This window comes from Eurytemora carolleeae, unplaced genomic scaffold, assembly GCF_000591075.1.
Source record: "Eurytemora carolleeae unplaced genomic scaffold, Eaff_2.0 scaffold13, whole genome shotgun sequence".
In the NCBI taxonomy this organism is placed as follows: domain Eukaryota; kingdom Metazoa; phylum Arthropoda; class Copepoda; order Calanoida; family Temoridae; genus Eurytemora; species Eurytemora carolleeae.
The window spans coordinates 486,662-494,126 of NW_019402181.1; positions in this window are offsets into that span (position 1 = coordinate 486,662).

Genomic DNA, 7,465 nt, shown 5'->3' on the forward strand with positions numbered 1-7,465 from the left:
AGATTTCATAAATCCCAGAGTCCTTAAGCTCAAATATCTAGATTTGAAAGTAAAGTAAACCCAACAAGAAAATTGGGAATCGTCCCTTTTTCTCTGTCTGTCTATTTATTTGTGTGTGGGTAAATATGTGCATGCGCCCCTAATTATGAAAGCCTATACCTGTGGGTGTAAGATAAACTTTGAAAAAGATGTCGTGTTTAATTCCAATCATATGATAAACTAGTTAGTAAAATCAGGCCTTTATCTCACATGCGTTTGTGCCCGTGGGTTTGTAAGTCTGATTCACGCAAATCTAAGAGTATCAAAAAATGATGTTCATTCGCGGGCAAAAGGTACCGATGAAAATTCCGATTTATTTGAATTACCGGGCCGACTGTTAAGTATTTAGGCATAAACGATTTATTTCGTTTTAACTGTGAAGGTTAATTGAGCAGAAATAAACGATTTAAAAGTTTCTATACTATATATACCATACATTATATTTACAATTTGCCCATATTAAATGTTCTTTGTTGTTTTGTTTTTAGCTAAAACATCATAAATTATTATTTCGTATTTTGAGTTTGAAAATAAATACCATACTACACTAAACAAAACTAGACTATACTATTAATTAGATCAAGGTATAAAGAGAACGTACACAGATATGAATCGGACGCACCCCTCTTAAAATTGAGGTTTACTTGAAACTATAACGACAGTTCAATTTTAACGATGTTTAATTATGAGTTAAAACGTAATTACCCTTGGACCGAATTTAATAAATTTGAAATGCTTATCGCTGGTTGAAAGTCAAATTACCGATTCAGATCCTTCCTAGATTTTTTTACTTTGAATCGGTAGTTCAAATTTAAACCGGCAGCGACGTTGATGAAATTCATAAAATTCGGCCTCAGGTTGGTTTAGCGTGGTGTATATCAAGCCCATATCTGGTTTGGTTTAACGAGGCTGGTGGGACACTGCCTGATTGAGTGGTGTTTACACGTCCACAGACAGAGTATGATTCATCGACAATATTCAAACTGTCAATCGAATAGTTTGTCTGTCTGTTTTTTTTAACCAGTCAATCAGTCCTTCTGTCTGTTATTTTTATTTAAAAAATCAGTCAGTCCATTTTTTGATCTTCTTAAAAACAAGTTGATGGGCCCGATTTGCCCGTTGAAAAACAACAAAAACTATATATAAAAATAAAATTTAATTACAAATTTTGTTTAGCCTTTATCGCCCCTAGGCTGCCCATGAGTGTCCACAAAAAATGTCAGCCCATCCAACCGTTTGGCCGGCTAAATATATGCTCTTAGGGTTAATACTTTACATAGTGTAATAGAAGCTAATGTTTAGAATAAACTGTTTGTAAAATTTTTAAAACTTCTCAAAATTTCGAAAAACTAAAAAATCTTAACAAAAATTCCCAACGCAAACTAAGAGAAGTGGTAAAACTTATTCAACGTAGTTCAACTATTTCTTATTATTCATTAAATTTGGTCCTTGATGTCTATGAATCAGTTTTTTATGTGTCTTTATAGTTTCTCTGTTTGTGTAGGTTAAGTGATTAGACTAAGTGTTTAAACCAGAGTCTATCAGAATACTAAGTATCTATATAAAAATGTACGTGGATTTTATGATTACTAAAATGAAATATAAAAAGTCTAGTGCTAGTTCTAAGAGAACTATATAAGGGTGGTTTCACATCATTGCGTATAATATGCTACTCACGAGCAGGTCAGTTGGGAGATCTACTCAGAAATTGAAAACGAGGTATCTACTTATATACAGAACGAACGTGCTACTCACGAATAGATCAGTTGAAGAATCTACTTAGAAATAAAACTCGAGGTATCTACTCATATACAGAACGAATATGCAGCAGCTCAGTTGGGTGATCTACCTAGATAAAGAACATGAGGTATCTGCTTCAATACAGTACGCACTTGCAATAGTCAAGACCTTATCAGAGGAATCTACTCATAAGTAGAACACAGGTATCTACAGGTATCATTTTACAGTTCACAGGATTATGTGATTTATTTTCGAGTAGATTCATAATTTCGTCTCTTCACGATTAGATTCCAAAAATAGATGGCTTGCGTACTTCCTTAAGTAGATTCCCGAACTGGAAACACTATTGTCGGATAGATTTCTGCGCTGGTATAAAAGAAAAGTCTATTGATATAACACACCTGTGTATTCTCTGTAGCCTATAGATACCCAGGCCACGATCTAAAATGGTAATTTTTTAAAGTAACGTGTAACACATTGTAAACATTAATTCTAAACTGATTAAATCTTTCTCATGCTTAAATAAAAAATACTTATCCAACAAAAATTTGGTGTTTATCTATCTATACACTTATATTAAATCTGCTTGTCTATTTAATAAATAGTTAAATGTGATTGGCCCAAAAGATGAAGCTTATTGAAAAAAATCCTAATTTCCGCAAATTTCTATATTCTTCATCTTAGCTTAACTATTACCTTATTCTTAATCCTAGCTTAGCTATTGCCTCATTCTTAATCCATAGCGTAACTATTGCCTTACAACATCAAGGCTATAAATTCACATCAAGTTTATAGAACATTTATTCATTGATTTAAAAATATTTTATAACAGACCGCAAATGGGATTTTCATGCTGAATTTACAGAGTTACCCACAAAGATTCATAAAGTGGGTTCAAAAAAGTATAATGTGAAATGCTCTCGATTAAGTCAGGTTTCTCTCAAAAAAAAAACTGGAATGAAGGTGGAAAACAAAAAACTGTTTCGGGGGAGAGAAAGCATGAATACAAAAATCAAGAAGAAAGGATATTGAATCAGAATATATATATGTACAAATATATTTCAGTTTTTAAACTTCACATTTTATCACAAAAGAATTATACAAAACACAATGTATAACGTCTCATGACGATCCCCAGTAGTCAAAATTCTTTGAACAATATATATATAAATATCTAAATCTATCTAAATATATATTTTTACATTTCAACGATAGCTCCATAAGTTGAATGCAACACACACAACCAAATCTAGAATTTTGGTATTGTTTCTCTTATAGCAGACACCCCCTCCCCCCATCCTCAAATAAGAACACTCACTTTATATAATTTTATTACGTTTTGTTTAGTTTCAAAGATGTATTGTATGTTAACCTTGCTTCTACAGTCATTTGTGGAATTTGGTAGTTTTAGAATGGGTTATAGAGGAACTGATTACTTGCCTCAGAGACTAATTTTCTGAACATTAAATCTTTGCAAACTGAGTTTTGACATTTTAAGCTTTTGCTATTAGATCTCTAGATATATATAAATACATAGTGGTCGTAAAAAAACTCAATTTTGTTACATACAAATCATTCAGATATTAAAACTTTATTCCTGGTTCATGGATTTTTGATAAAGAAGACGACATTTTCATATTTTCCAGAAATGTTCGAAAATTCAGCGCTAGCTGTGAAAAGAAGTTGTAATCTAAATATTTAAAAATAAAGAAAAATAAAAAATGTCAAGAAATATCATTAATATACGAACACGTCGAAAAATTATCGATGATTATTATGAAATTAAATTATTTTTATGATCCGGATCGTATGTTGTAACTTTTTGAATATGTATGGAGGCTACGTTCTTCGGTATGAGTCGTTTTTAACAATTTTCTCCTTATAGACGCAACAGATAGAAGTAAGATTAATTGCGATCACCATCGATAATTTTTCGCCGTAAGTCCACCCTGTTATGCAAATTAGCGATTCATGAATTCCTGGGAAAGGGGGTTTAGTGCGTATTTTTAGATATTTTCACTATCAGTTCTGCCACTAATTATGATATTGCAAAAATAACCTTTATTCATGCAAATATCATAAAAAAAATTCTGACTTAAATTTCGTATTCATGCGAAATTTCTTGAAAAAAATTAATTTATTTCGAATGATTTCAAAATTTCTTGCAAAACTGGGTTTGTATTGGTACAAAAATGATCAGGAATTTCGTGCAAAAAAGTCTTTTCCTGCAAAACCACGCAACTGTTGCGCAGAGAATTGACTGTTTCGTGGAAACCCTAGTGGCGATCACCATCGATCATTTTTCGCCGTATTTAAGTTGTGAACATGTTCTTTTTGTTTACATTTAAAAACAAAGAAGAAAAAATTTTTGCGGATTTTCAAAAAAAAATCGCAGATTTTCAAGAATTTAAATTTTTTTACAAAATTGAAAACCTTTAAAACACATTTTTTTATCATTCATAACCCCGTTCATTTTTTGCGAACCCTCAAGTGCTCCGTTAATTTACGTTGTCACATATTATTAGATGGGTGAGACTATTTGGCACTTTTTTTGATGAAAATATTCAGATCCTTTCAGCACGTTTCTTAAAAGTTTAGTAAAGAAAATAAAGAAAAAAATGTTCTATTTGCATGTATCATTATCTATATAGGTACCGAAAAATCCGTTCTAGAACACTGAATTCAAAAATGTTAATATCACAAAATTCTGTGAACAAGTGTAAACTTTTTAGTTGCCAGAGTCCTTCAGAAACTATTTTTTGCATCTTATAGATCAAACAATTTAAACAATTTCAAAAATCCTTAGTGACTATTGATTTTTCAAAATGCTTGTACTGGACCTTTTTTGTACAATCAGAAAAGAAAAAAATTCAGAATTTTTTTTGTAAGTTTAACAATTTTTGCTGCGTGGTGGTAATTTTTGGCCCATGGTAATATTTTGTATTAATTTAGACGTCAAAACGGCTGAACCGAAAGGCCGGACCCAGAAATTAATGTTTAGCCTCACGTCGTGTACCAGGTAGGTTAACGCCAAAAAAGGGGAAAAAAATTGATTTTGTTTTTAATTTGAACGGGGGAGTTAATAGTGAACCCCAGCCTGGGTACGCCCCTGTTCACTGGACTAGCCTTTATTAATAAATCTATTCACGAGTCCGCCCTCCTTCAAGTTAAGGTGGAGATTGCGTGCATTTTTACCATCCCAAGGAATGGTGACTGGTGAAATAATTTTCAAATTTGCATGTTTCGCAGAATTCCCATTTTTTGCATGAAGGTTTAATCCATCCTCATTCTTCAATAAAATGCTGGTTCTTGTCTCATGTTTTTTGGTCTATCAAAAAATATCAAATTCCTGTTATGTAAGCAGTGCTCTGTAGTACACTCAATTTTAAACATCTAACAAAAAATTTTGTATTCAAAAATATTTATAATTCAGCAAGAAAAAACAAATTGTTATCTGTACTAACTATTATATCACTGTTTTTTGTTATAAAGTTTTTGGACAGAAATTTTCTCTTTATCGAGAAGATTCAAGCCTTTTTAGATTTAATTTCGTCCCGAGCTTTAGCAAGGGGCAAAATATAATCTAAAAAGGCGAGAACCTTCGAAATGTAGAGAAAATTTCTGTCCAAAAATTTTATATCACGTCGTGCCAAAATAAAAGTGTTATAGGTAATTTTATGAATTGTTTGTGCACTTGTCTTTTAGTTTTTTAAAGGCTTTTTTCTAGATCTAATAAGCTTTGAAACAAAGCAGAAGTCAAAATATAAAGCTGATTTCAATTTTATTTTCATTTAAATTGAAAAAATATTTTGGAAACATCATAATTTTTTTCGGGAACCAATCAAAACTTTATAGCAGACGTGCTATAATGTACAGCTAATTTAACTTTATAGCACGATGATTTCTTCATAGCACGTTCATTATGAAATTCATGATAAGGTGTGGAAGAATGATAAAGTAAACAATAGTTTCATAAAATATCTTGGCACACCCAGACGGCCGCATCGCATCGCTCGGACTACAGGGTCTAAATTACGATTTGTGGGACAAACCAGAAATTTTAAAAAGAATGAATCATTTTGAAAAATTTAATAAGGTTAAAAGATTTTTTTTTGCAGAAAATGCTAGATTTTTCTAGTATTATCTGCGTATGTTGGCGTTAACGATTGGAGATATTCTAATGATATGGGACGCTGTATCTCGTGGTAAAAACAAACGAAGGAGGGACAAATCGCGCTTTAAGATTAAATTTTTTTTTATTTTAAAACAATTCTTGGTTTTGTTTTTCAAAATAGAAAAAATAATGATTTACGAACTTTAAAAACATTTCGTGTTTTGTCCCTATGCTATTAATACAATTTAGGGTTAAATGCAATGTATGTATCTGTGCACAATATATATATATATAAACATATATATTTTTATATATACGAAAATATACAAATATATATATATATGTTTAGTTTGAGGGACATTTCTCTCTCCTTTTTCGTCTAGATTTATCCCACTATCCCCCCTTACTCCTGTTTCTACTTACTACACCCCCCCCCTCACTTCCTTCTCACTACCCACCTAGCTTCGAAATTCTTTGCGATCATCCTTCTCATTTTCCAAACTAAATTGTGTTTTTTTATATTTTTGAAAAATTAAACGTTTTTGTAAAACATTGTAGCTTATGAACCAAGCTTTGGCTGAAAACTTATTGTTCTCTATTAAAGTTAATCAATTCAATTTAGAATTCTTAAACTAAGCTAAGTACATTACCTTGGCTCCAGAGAAGGCAGGCGGCTATGAGCCACCACTGTTTCCCCTTCCATGCCACATATTAGCTTTTTTCTCTTCCGGCAGCCATGAGCCAATACTATTTTCCCTTCCGGGCAAAACTACTTTTTTAAATGGTACATTTGGGGCCTTTCAAAGCTGATTTTCAAAAATTCAGCCTTGTCACGCAAAAAATGTATATTTAAATCTTTATATTTAAGTGTTAATATGACAGAAGGATGATTTCTTTTAAAGTAAACTGCAAAGCTTTTATTTTGCAAATCTAAATTCTGATTTTCATAAAAAAATGGCTTATTTTTACGAGCAATATGAATATTAAAAATGACGCACCATAAAATGCAATTTAGTTTTGAAGGGTACCCTTGTGTAAAAATGTGCAATGTGTTTTTATACAAAAATTTTTTGTATAAAATCTGTAACGCCTAAGTGACAGTAAATATTGTGATATTTATAATATTTTCTTTTTCTCTGAACAATTTTTCTCTGCTCCCACAATACGAAAAATGACTTAGTTTACCTGCTAAAATCTAAAAATAAACCACCTCTTTTATATATTAAAATAGTAATCTTAAGTAGAATGGAAAAAATGGCCTGAGTTGTGCTTTTTTGCGTGACGCGACTGGATTTTTTAAAATCACACTTGAAAGGTTCTAAATATACCATTTAAAAAAGTAGTTTTGCCTGGAAGAGTCAGATGTGGTGGCCCGGAAGTGGAAATAGTGGTGTGACTCATGACTACCGAAAGAAAAAAAGCTGATATGTGGCACGGAAGGGGACATAGTGGTGGCTCACGGCCGCCAGCCTTCCCCCGCTCGGCTCCACTGAGTTTTCAAATAAAAATTTCCTGAGTTTTTGGACATTCAAACAAACAAGCAGACATTACTACTTTAAATATATATATATA